We start from the raw sequence: 11,409 nt of genomic DNA, 5'->3' as shown, positions 1-11,409 counted from the left end.
TTTCCTAAGGTTGGGATTACAGGTGTGTATGTATCCACACACCAGGCCAGCCAGTTGATATCTGCCAGCCCATAGTATATCACATGCTAGTTATTGCACTGGCTGGCCTATTGTTGAATGCAACTTGAGAAAAGCTAACCCAGAGCATGAAGCCCTAGAGAAGTCTCTAGACTTCTTGCATATGGCAGACAGAGACCCTGCACCGTGTCCACCTGGACACCTTGCTGGGCTCAGAGACAACTGCACTTGGCGTTGAAGTCTCTTTCTCCAGTCTTCTCTCATTTTTTTTTTGTAAAGCAGCAGGCCTAGTCTTTATTGTTGCAGTGAAGAGAATGCTGCTGAGGGCAAGGAGGTGCCAATAAACTGAATATCTTCTTCTGTGGAAGTCTGTTCTGAGGGTGGAGTCTAAAGCCTCACTAACACTTAATTTAGGTCCCCTTGGGTTCTGCCTCCCTGGAGCATTTTTCATTTGTCAGCTGGAAATAAGTAAAAGTCTTAGCTGTTGAGGCCAGGAACATGATTCAAACAGTAATGCACCTTCCCAACAAAGGTGAAGCTCTCATGCCAAACCCCAGAATGGAGGGAGAAAAAAAATAAAGAAAAAGAAAGTGGAGGGGGGGAAGGGAGGGGAGAGAGAGAGAGGGAGGAGTGAGGGAGAGTAAGAGGGGGAAAGGGAGGGAGGGAGGGAGGGAGGAAGAGAGAAAGAGAGAAAGAGAAAGAGGGGGGGGGAGTCAGTTTCTGAGGTGGAATTCAGGTACTCCAATCATCTGTAACTGCAAAATCTTAAATTTTCTATATTGTTAGAAATACATCCCTGTAACTTAAGGAAATCTGGCAGATGTTTAAACTGTCTTATGCTGACAACAAACTCTCCAGACAAAAGGAAAGAAGGAAGGAGGGAGGGAAGAGAATTTAAAAAAAAGGAAAAAAGGAAGCAGGAAGGAGAAAGGGTAAACATAGATAGGAGAGAGTAAGGAAGGAAACAGAGAATTCCTGATTCCTAGAGTCGCTAGGTACTCCCACCAGGGTTAATTTTAAAGTCTAGCCACTTAACAACCAGCTGCACAGCTTGCAGACTGTTGAGCAGTGGCGGAAGCACTTCAGCACACCACGGACCAGGATGAGTCACTCCTTCAACATGTGGGAAGAGCAGGGATGCAGAAAATGACCTCAGCAAAGATGGGAACTAGAAAACTAAAGCCATTGCGGTGCTCTCTGCTGAGCCAACTCCCTCATCGGCAACCTCTGTGTTCTTCAGACCCACTCTGTAGACCCACTCCCCACATAGACCCATTCTTCACAAGACACGTCCACACACCACTCCCCAGCTTGTATCCTCACTGATTCACAGCCAGACACCCAGGAGGGCTTCACACACCCCAGGGAAGGAGGGCTTGTCCTTCACTGTGCACTGACCTGCCCTTGATCAGAAGGTAGGCACATTGCCTGAGGATTCTGGGGTCTGCCTAATGGGGACACAAAATGAGAGAGGTACTGGTCAGACAAAACCAGTATTTTGTGTGTTAGTCAGCCATGTGTCACCATGACAACACATCTAAGAGAACAGCTTACAGGAGGAAAGATTTATTTGGATTCATAGTTTCAGGGGCTTTTCATCCAAGGTTGGTTAGCTCCATTGCGTTGGGACTCAAGTGAGACGGTACAACATGCAGCAGGAGCTTGTGGCAGAGAAGGCTGCTCACCTCATGATGACCTGGAAGTCGAATGACAGGCAGGGATAGGACAAATGATGCCATTTGAGGACTTCTTTCTAGTGATCTTCCAGGTTGGCTTCAGTTCCAGGTTTCTAGCCACATCCCACGAATACCATCGAATTATGAATCTTACTAATGTATTAGATCAGGACCCCTTATCATCTAATCACCGGCCCGTAGTTCCAAAGCTTTCAACCCATGAGACATTTTTTTTTTTTTTTGGTCATTGGGCTATGAGCTCCTTGGCTCAAGGCTAGTGCTCTACCACTTGAGCCATAGGACCACTTCCGGTGGTTAATTGGAGATAAGACCTCACTGACTTTCGTGCTAACTTTGAATTGTGATCCTCCTGAGTAGCCAGGATTATAAGCAAGAGCCACTGGCTCCTGAAAACCCATGAGACTTTTGAAGGACACCTCATATCTAAACTATGGTATCCCCATTAAAATGAGCAAGAACATGAACCTTCTTTCTTCTGGTCCCCAGAGTGGTCAGATCAATGACAGCATGAAAGAACTGTTTTACCTTCCATGTTTTGACATTATATTTTAAAACTTTAAAAAGTTCGCAGCTAATTTTATAATATTTTAAGTACTTCCATTTTTTATATCAAAAGTAGGCTAGCAATAAGTTGTATATTAAGCATAGTTCATAAAAGGAAAAAATATTATGTGTTTTGCCCGTTTATCTTCTGCAATTTTAAGTTCATTTTTATGAGTCTGACGCGCTGCCTACTGTGCTAAGGAGGCAACTTAAGTTCATTTTTAATTTCTTTCAACAAACATTTTCTCTTCAGCATTCTAGGCTAAGTATCTGTAAACACAGGAAATAGGACAGTGAGTAACTCAGATGAATGTCCCTGTCTTCAGTATCCTAGCTACTCAGGAAGCAAAGATGTGAGGGTCCCAGTTGAAAGCCAGCCCAAGGCAGGAAATTCCATGGGACTCTAATTAACTAATAAAGGCGTTTAGCTGTGGCTGTAGTAACAGTGCCAGCCTTGAGTGGAAAAAGCTAGGGACAGCGCCGAGGCCCCCAGTTCAAACCTCAGTACTGGTGTACACATATATACATTCCAAGCTTCAGAGGACTTATCTTCTATTTGTATGGGCTTTTAAAATGACAATATCTTTTTGGGCCATATTTATGAACATTTTCCTCTATATGCTTTCATATGTAGAATACATAGTTCCAACACGTGCTTACATTTATGTATGTATGCATGTAACGTTGCATGTTTATATAATTTAATCTGATCAACTTACTCCTTTAACAAAGCCTTTATCTTTCCATGCTTAGAAATTTTATTTACCCACCAAGTTTTTTTTTCTGTTTTTTTGGTTTTTTGGCTTTTTTTTTTTGGCAGTCCTGGGCTTGGGTTCAGGGCCTGTGCATTGTCCTTGGGTTTTCTCAAAGCTAGAGCTCTATTGCTTGAGCCACAGCACCACTTCTGGCTTTTTACTATGTATGTGGTACCAAGGAACTGAACCCGCGTCTTTGTGCGTGCTAGGCAAGCACTCTACCAGTAGGCCAAACTCCTGGCCCCTTCCCCATCAAGTATTAAGAGATGATTCATTTGTTTATTTCTCCTTGCCTGGGCATGGAACCTCTAAGTAGTTAACTCCTTTGTAGTTTATCCAAGTAGGTGGAGTGATCTGAGCACCTAAGTTGAGTAGGTTCACAAGCGTTTAGGTCCCGAGTCTTCCCTTCTTCATTGATGCATGTAGCCGGCAGTAGGCTGCATTTTGATCAATGGGGCTTGTTGAAGGGAAATTGCTTTTGCTTAGCCTAGGGAATCTGGTGCGGGAACTGGTGGCCTTGGGTTTTGTCCACAACAAAGGGGAAGATACATGCTAGTGATTTTAGCCAAGGACAGACCTACCTGTTGACTGGAAGCTTGAAAATATATTGCGCCTGCCCTTACAATTAATATGTTGGATACTGGGGCTAAGATTCATCTATTTCCAGTTTTGTTTAAGCTCTACAGAGAGGAAGAAACTGGGGGGGATGAAGCTGGTCAGACAGATAGGGAGCAGACTAAGACAGACATAAGGCCACCCTTTTGTGTGCGTATGCGTGTGTACGTATGTGCATGCTTGTGCTGGTCCTGTGGCTTGAACTCAGGACTTGAGCCACAGCTCCACTCTGAGTATTGGGTGGTTAATTAGAGATAAGATTTTCATGGACTTTCCTGCCCAGGCTGACTTTGAACTGTGAGCATAAGATCGCAAGTTCCCTAGTAACTAGGATTAAAGGCATGACCCACCAGTGTCCAGCTCTAAGCTAATGATCCTGCCTGAGCTGGAAGCATGGCTCAAGTGGTTAAGCACCGACCATGAATAGAAAAACCATGTGAGAAGCTAAGACATTGAGTTTGTGAGTTCAAGCACTAGTATCAACACAACAACAACTAGGAGGGAAAACACACAAAAGAAATAGAAGGATCCTGCCTGGTGAGGAAGTGTATGTCTAGGACTGAGAGAAAGAGCACTGGAACAGCAGAGGAAGAGCTCTCCTACGTGGTCCGGTGATTCGGGTTCAATCAGGCAAGTGTAGGTTTCAGTCTCCTTTTTCCCACTTGCAAATTATTATCTGGACAGATTGCTGGTCCTCTGAGTCAGTCTTTCTCTCCCTCTTTTTCCACCTTAAACAAATATAATATTTGCCTAACAGGCTTATGATGAGTCAAATGAGAAATCAAGTGTGAGCTGCCTGACAGCTGGCTGAATTCTACACTCTCCCAGTAGTCCTGTCTGATGGCTGCCTTTGGATGGGATGGAAGATATTCCTAGAGAAAATATGCCAGTACATGTCCAGATGAGAGACAAAAATATGCAAATTGCTCTTCTGTCCTCTTTATCTCTGAAACCATCTCAGATACTGTCCCTTTCAGGAGACACAAGCTCCTGCCTTAGAGAAGAGGAGAGAAGCCCTAACTCCACTCCAGCCTCACCTTAGAAGCTTCAGAGCTTTATAGCTGGGCAGAGGCAAAATCTGGCTTCACTTCAGTGTGCCTCAGCTCAGTCAAGAAGATAATCCTAGCCCTTGGGCAGCTTAGCCTGTGAACCAAGGTCAGCTGTTAGGAAAACAACATGGCTTGAATCATTTTTATTCAAGAAAATTCCCGCATGCAAGTCTGTTTTTCAGGGCCAAGGTACTTCTTTCTCAAGGAAATGAAAATAACCATTTCTTCTGGGCAGATGCACCTGCCTTAACTTCCAGCACTGATATTCATTCAGTGATTTTGTGTGTGTGTGTGTGTGTGTGTGTGTGTGTGTGTGTGTGTGTGTGTGAGAGAGAGAGAGAGAGAGAGAGAGAGAGAGAGAGAGAGAGAGAGAGAGAGAAAGAGAAAGAGAAAGAGAGGGGGGTGGGGTAGGAGAGGGAGAGGGTGCAGGAGAGGGTGCTTGCGCTTGAACTCAGGATCTGGACACTGTCCTTTAGCTTTTTTGGTCAAGGCCAATACTCCTCTGAACTACAGCTCTACTTCTAGGTTATGTTTGCTTGTTCGTTTGTTTTTGGTGGTTAATTGATAATGAGACTCTCATAGGCTTTCCTGTCTGGGATAGCTTTGAAGCATGATCCTTATATCTCAACCTCCAGAAGAGCTGGGATTATAAGCGTAAGACACTGGCATGGAGCCTTCATTCAGCAATTTGACAATATGTACTGTTATCTCTCTTTTCTACACTGATTTTTCAGGCAGCTGTGTGTAACCAAGTGACACCAAATGTTTACATCAAGATTAGATTCTAAGGGCAAGCCTTTCACGAGGTCATGTGGCTGGTAGAAAGAGGGAAGGTTTGGACCCAGATGCCTATGGTTTCTGATTCTAGCTTTCAAAAAAATAAATGGCTAAGATACTCTGGCCTCAGCCTTCATTTACTTTAAATGAGATTGCTTTTCACATTCTAAAGCCAGGATCAGTTCCTCAGAGATCAGCTTTCTGTGGAGTAAAGAAGAGGAAAGAATTCACCCATCTCCTAAGACAGGAATTGTGTCCAGGAAGAGGAGCGAGGAAGAGGCCAGCCTGCAGAATGTGAGGAGGATGTGTCTAGAAAAGGCAACCTACTCTCCCAGAGTAGGTTCCCAGAACACTGGGAAAGGAGAGGAATGGAAGGAAAATGGAGGAGAATGGAAAAGGAATAAGCCAGACTAGATCAACAGGCGTGGACTGTTTATTGAAGAACAACAAGGGGCACAGACCCTCCCATGGGACTGGAGGTTGTGCCAGCGGCTGAATTTTAGGGTAGGCTTAGGGCCTGACAAGGAAGCAAATATTACAAGATGGGTAATGGGCTCTTGGAGGCCCAGGGCCATGTCCTTGTCCAGGCCCACAGTGGAATGCCCCACCTGGGGGTGTGGGGACTATTATGCCCTGGGGACCCAGGTCAGCATGACCTGCCTGCAAGACAGGCTTGTGAGCATGCAGCTGGTGTTTTGCTTGACCCTGGGGAATAAAACTGGACTCAATCTTTCCTATTCCATCTGTAGATACATAAAAAGATTGGGACTAGAGGGAAGAGGCAGGTCCTTCAAGGAAGAGGCCTCCTTCTTGGCACATTGGCCACACCCTAAAAGTCCAGGTTATGGGTACCCCTATGATGGTAGGCTTGAGCTGTGTGGACAGTGAAGGAAAAACCTCTTATCAATGCAGTTCTCATCTGCTTTTCCTTCACTGGTTATCAGAGGAATGGATCCAAGGAAGGATGGCGTTTTTCTCCCCAGAAGAAAGGTATGAGAGGACCTCCTGATCTATTGAAGCAAGAGAGGACTCCATTAAATTATAAGACTGGCCAGGTACAGAGGCTCACAGCTGTTATCCTAGCTACTCAAGAGGCTGATATCTGAGGATCAAGGTTCAAAGCCAACCTGGGCACAAAAGGACCTGAGACTCTTATCTCCGATTAACCTCTAGAAAACAAGAAGCGGGGCTTGGCTCAAAGGTAGGGCAGAGTAGCCTTGAGCTGAAGAGCTCAGGGAGAACATACAGGTCAAGATCAAGCCCCGTGACCCACCCCCCCTAAAAAAATTATGACTGATTCTTCCCTCCTTTTCTTTCTTTCTTTCCTTCTTTCTTTCCTTCTTTCTTTCTTTCTTTCTTTCTTTCTTCCTTCCTTCCTTCCTTCCTTCCTTCCTTCCTTCCTTCCTTTCTTTCCTGTCCTTTTCCTTTTTTTTTGCCAGTCCTGCAGCTTGAACTCAGGGTCTAAGCATTGTCCTTGGGCTTTTCCTCAAGGCTAGTGCTCTACCACTTGAGCTTCAGCACCATTTCTGACTTTTCTATGTATGTGGTACCAAGGAACTGAACCCAGGTCTTCATGCATGCCAGACAAGCACTCTACCACTAGACTATACTTCTGGCCCCTCTTCCCTTCCTTTCTAAAAGGCTTGAAACTTGACCATCAGTTTGCTAATGACTAAGTCTTTCGCATTCTGGCTGTCTTGAAGGTAAGGGAGATGTCCAGTGAGGTTGGAAGTTTCTGATGAGCTTGAGTTTCCTCGCCCCCTCACCCCCACCCTCTTCTAGGTAGAAACCTTTCCAGGGGGAACCTGATTTATAAACAGAGGTCCTGGCTGTTAGGGTCCAGTCCCCCAATATTAGGGTCCGTGATCAAAGGAATGAGTCTGACACAAAAGCGGAAGTTAAACAGAGTTTTATTCCGCACCTAGCATCGAGAATCATACTGACCAGTCAGGGCTGACTCTAAGATGTGAGTGAGAGAGCGACCCTGCCTAACCTTTCAGGCTACCTTTATAGACCCCAGCCATGTGGTTGGGCTTGGCCATACACAGGTGGCCAATGGAATCTCAAGATACTTGAGTGATGGCTGGGGCAACCAGTGACACCTTTGCTGTTTGAACTGACCTATCATCTAGGTGGGCTTCTGGCTCTGACGACAAAGAAAATGGAGGGAGATTCCTGGCAGGCCAAGGGGGTAAGGTGGGGGAGGAATTCTGGTAACTCCACATGGTTTAACTGCTCTTGTAATCTGAGCTGTTATCAGGGAATTTACAGCCCCCCCCCCTTGAGTCAAGTACTCCTTTGTCATGAAGATGGGAAATACTTATAGGGGATGGATTTGGGGGAAGCCAAGAAAGGGGTCCCCTCACTGGCCACTGATCAATGTAGATGAAGATGCTGGGCTCAGGGTCCAGGCATCTGCCCTGCCCCTGTTAGACATGGGCCTGTGAAATGAAGGTGCCCAGGGAATCATCAAAAGTCACAATGCAAACTCTAATCCTCCTTATCATAGCAACCAAACAGGTATCATACTGAATTAACATACAATTCTGATCTCACTTGAAGACCCAAGGATTTTCATTGTCACCAGGCCAATGTAAGGAAATGTGCTGCCTCCAGTACAGCTGAACTTCCAGGGATAACCAGAGGGTAAAGGTTAGGGACACTGACCTACAAGAGACACAGAGAAGCAAGCAGTTCCATAAATTATTTGGCTCTCCCTAGGTACTGTGTCTTGTGCTGATAGCAGCAGTGGTGGGAGTGGGGGAGATAATATTAATGAGGACTGCTACTTGCTGGGTCCTTGATCTCCTCGATTCTTTTATTTGACTAACAGTAGGCATTCCAGACATGCTTGTTGAATGAATCATTCACTCCTGCTCAACTCCTACTTCTTCCTGTCTGTTTCTCTGAAGCATCATAGATAGGCTCTTCTTCCAGGTATGCTCTCGGCTGGCATGGGCCCTTCTTCAGTTAAGTATGTCATCTTGCCAGTGAAGTCTCCCCACTATGATCCCTGTCCCCATCCAGTTCCTCTTCTTCCCATCCTTCAGTACCACCTTTGATGGACATGTGGTTGTCTAATCTCTCTAGCTAGCCTGAAAGCTCCAGGGAATATGGACTTTGGATGTTTTTGTTCACTGATAGCAAACCTCCCACCCCCCACCCATATACATGTTGTGTTGGTCAGTGCCCAGAGTTATGCTGTTCATGACTTGAATGAAATGCTCTCTTAAAGTGAGTTTTCCTACCCAATGATAAGCAGTAAGATAGACAATGCAGGCAGGCTTTTGTCCTCTGATGTCTATGGCCTGGTAGAGATAAGATATTAAAGAAATTATACCATAATGGCCATTCTCCAGAAATAAAACATGTTGAGTGCTTTACGGATAGTATTTCACTAAAGCCTGACTACATTACAAGAACATGGGGGCATAGTTACCAGTCCATAGGCGTTCCCTTTGTCTTTTCTGTGGCTGTGGATAACAGATAGGCTGGACTTATTCAGCACTTACTCTTCAAGGCTAATTATGTATGTCACTTATAGTCATATTCATTCATTTGCATGGATCCTGTGAAGTTCTCGTGCTACTTTTTGTGTGTATCCTGGTACTGGGGCTCCAAAACAGGATCTTGAGCTTTCCCTCCCTTTCACTTCTTGCATTTTGCTGGGTAGTTGGAGACTAGAGCTTCTTGCATTTGCCTGCTTGAGCTGGCTTTGAACTGAGATCCTCAGATCTTAACCTTCTGAAAGCTGAGATCTGAGGGTCTAGGATTACAGATAAAACCACCAGTGCCCAACTTCAAAAAATGAGAAGACTGAGGCCTGGAGAAACTAGAAAACCTGCCAGAACCACACATATAGTAAATCTTTCAGGTAGTACCAAACTGGGTTTGTATGCTTATAGATTGTAAGGAATCCAGGAGATGAAGAAACTGCCTACTGAAAGGCAGGGCCAGCCGAGGACCAGAGGCAGTAGGAGGGCTGGAGAAGAGCTTGCACAAAGAACAAAGGCTTCTAGGTAGCCTTGGTCAATGAAATAGAATCTTAGATGGGTGGAGAGTGAGGGTTCCCACACCCCCAAAGCCCTTCCTGCTATTGTGGTTTGATTTTAATTAGGAAACCTGGCAGGAACTTGAGCAAGGAAGAGGCAGAATGGGAATGGTGTATGGGAAAGAAGGTTGCTACAGAGACATCATCTCATTTACATAGGAATTCATCCTGTCGGTGAACTTCTTCTTTTGTTTTGGTTGCCTTAGCAGCATATATATTTATAATGTTATTTAAGTCTTTGATTTTAAAAAACGGCACATACATAATACCTACGTTACTGAACTTTCAAATCTTGCAGGCTTTCCCATCATCTCCTTCATCTAAAGGGGGAGGAGAGGCCATGTGGACCTCTCAGCAGGAAGCTGAGAACCAGCTTAGGGTTTTTGTTTTGTTTTGGTTGGTTGTGGGGCTTGAACTCAGGGCGAAGGCACTGTGCCTATGCTTCTTAAAAATCTTAGAACTCAGAATTCTTAGATCTTAGAAGCCACCATCTTCAGCTGATAAAGGATTTTTAATGTCCTGCCTGTGGTCCCATAATTTCTTTTTCTTTCTACTGCCCACTTAAGGAATGAAGCCTATCTTTGCACTGCCCCTGCGCAAGGGGCAGATGCAGAGGTGAGCTCTGGCCTTACCCATCCATTCCCCCTTTAAGGTTCCTGATGCTTATCAAGAACTGGGTTTTTATCTGAAGGCTGTATGGCCTTGGATTAGTTACTTAAACTCTAGGCCTTTTCTTCTTATCTATAAATCATGTGCTAATCGAGTGGGAGCTTCAGGTTTAGTTTCCTGTATTCTATCCATTCCATGTAACTCTCTGATGGTGTGACCTGGGATAAGTTGTCCATCTTCCTCAGTAGACGAGATGAGCGCAGCTGTGGTGCCAGCATCAGAGAATCACTGCAAGTGGATGTAGGTAAAGTTGCCAGGCACAAAGGGAGCCATCAGTGGATGTTAATGATCACAGGCATGTGTTACTGTAACCCCTCGCAGCCCAACAGTGTTCCAATGCTTCTTGTCATAGTTCTTGTTATCATCATCAATACCATCCTACCACCACCTCAGTCCTGTTCCCATCACCATTACCATCATTATTAACAACCTCCTCCTCCCCTTCCTCCTCTTCCTCCCCCCCACCTCATCCCTACCATCTCTCCTCTCCAGCCTTCCCACCATTCTCATTCCCATCGGAAGCATCCCCAGCTTCCCTATTATGATGATGTCTGGGAGACTATCCTTCTCAGGTTCCTCTCCTCCCGTGGTCTCCCTTGTGGTTGTCTTATGAAATGGAAAGCCCTAGTATCTTATAGTGAGATAGGCACAACATTTATTGAACATCTATGTGAGACATTTTTTTGAGGGATTGGGGAGGGAAAGTTGGGCTTTATAAAGTTTCCATTCCCAGAACTTAATGAAAAGTGAAAGGTTTATTATTTAAATTAGCAAATAAATGGTATGTCTGAGAAAAACAAATACTAGAGAGAAAGGCAAAAAAAACAAAACAAAACAGGAAAAAAAGGATAGATATTTTAAGGGTAGGGAAGTTAGTGTTTTATACAGAGAATTGAGAATGTGAAGGAGATTTTCTTGTGTATTTCTGGGGGTAAAGGTGATTGGGCACGAAGGACAAAATCACAAAGGCCCCCAGGGAAGAATCTATTTGTCGCAATGAGGAACAGTACGGAGGATGCTTCTGTGTCTAGCCTTGCGGTAGCCACCAACGAAAGTAACACAGGTTGGAGCCAGACAGGCACCAGGGAGCAGAACACCGGGAGGAAGAGATCATTAAAAACTCTGGAAAAAGCCAGGTGCAAGTGGCTCACACTTGTAATCCTAGCCACTCAGGAGGCTGAGATCTGAGGATCATGGTTCTAAGCCAGCCTGGGCAGAAAGCTCCCTGTGAGACA

The sequence above is a fragment of the Megascapheus bottae genome, chromosome 2 (assembly GCF_031878675.1).
Source record: "Megascapheus bottae isolate mThoBot1 chromosome 2, mThoBot2.hap1, whole genome shotgun sequence".
NCBI lineage: Eukaryota > Metazoa > Chordata > Mammalia > Rodentia > Geomyidae > Megascapheus > Megascapheus bottae.
The sequence above is the reverse complement of the archived record's forward strand: the minus strand, read 5'-3'. Positions refer to the sequence as shown.